This window comes from Chlorella variabilis (genome assembly GCF_000147415.1).
Source record: "Chlorella variabilis unplaced genomic scaffold CHLNCscaffold_150, whole genome shotgun sequence".
NCBI classification, from domain to species: Eukaryota; Viridiplantae; Chlorophyta; class Trebouxiophyceae; order Chlorellales; family Chlorellaceae; genus Chlorella; species Chlorella variabilis.
Genome location: NW_005434965.1, coordinates 1 through 861, shown reverse-complemented (window position 1 = coordinate 861; position 861 = coordinate 1).

The window sequence follows — 861 nt, the reverse complement described above, 5'->3', positions numbered from 1 at the left end:
GCGGTGGGTGCCTGGCAGGTACATTGCGGTATGCCTATGCTGATCAGCGCATGCAGGGCAGCAAGTGTTTGACGGATGGTGATGGATGGGTGCGGCTGTGTCTCTTTGCCCTGTGCACACAACCAGCCTGCCAGCCTTGCCGCTCGCGCGCCAGCTCACAAGGCGACGCCATCCTGCCTCCTTCACAACCCCGTGGCAGCCTCCCTCCTCTCTCCTTCCTCCTCTCTCCCCTTCCCCCCCTCTCCTTCCCCTCGCCTCCTCTCCACCTTCGTCTGCCTTTCCTCCCTTTCCCCCCCCCCTCCACCCCTTCCCCTTTTCTCCTCCCTCTTCCCCCTTTTCTTCCGCCGCCTCTCTCTTCCCCATCCGCCTCCCTTCTCTCCCCCCCTTCCTTCTCCTCCTCTGGGGACGACGGCTTTGCACCACAGACACAGCCAAAATTCCAGCGGGGGCACATCTAATTTAACAAGCGAAGCTCTTCTCAAGGCCCACCCAAGCCAGATGAAACTGGGAAAGCAAGCTACAAAGAGGGGGCGGCAGTGGCTGTGTGGCGGAAGGTCATGGGGTGATGAATTGATGGGAGGAGAAGTGGAGGATCCTCCAAACCAGCATTACTGTTTGCAAGTACAAGTCACCCGCGTGGGGCGGGCCCGCAGGCAAGCGGCCGTCAGCTGCCGTGTGGGCGGCGCCTCAAGGGGCGCCAGTCGGTGCCAAGGCTGCCAGTGATGGCCAAGATGGAGTGGTCCAACTAGTACCCGATCCCGGCAGACTTGGGCGCGTAGATGGCCCAGAAGTTGGTGGCATCGGGGGAGGCCAGGTGGTCGTTCAGGTTCTCGATGGGGCCCTTCTTGGTCACAATGCCCT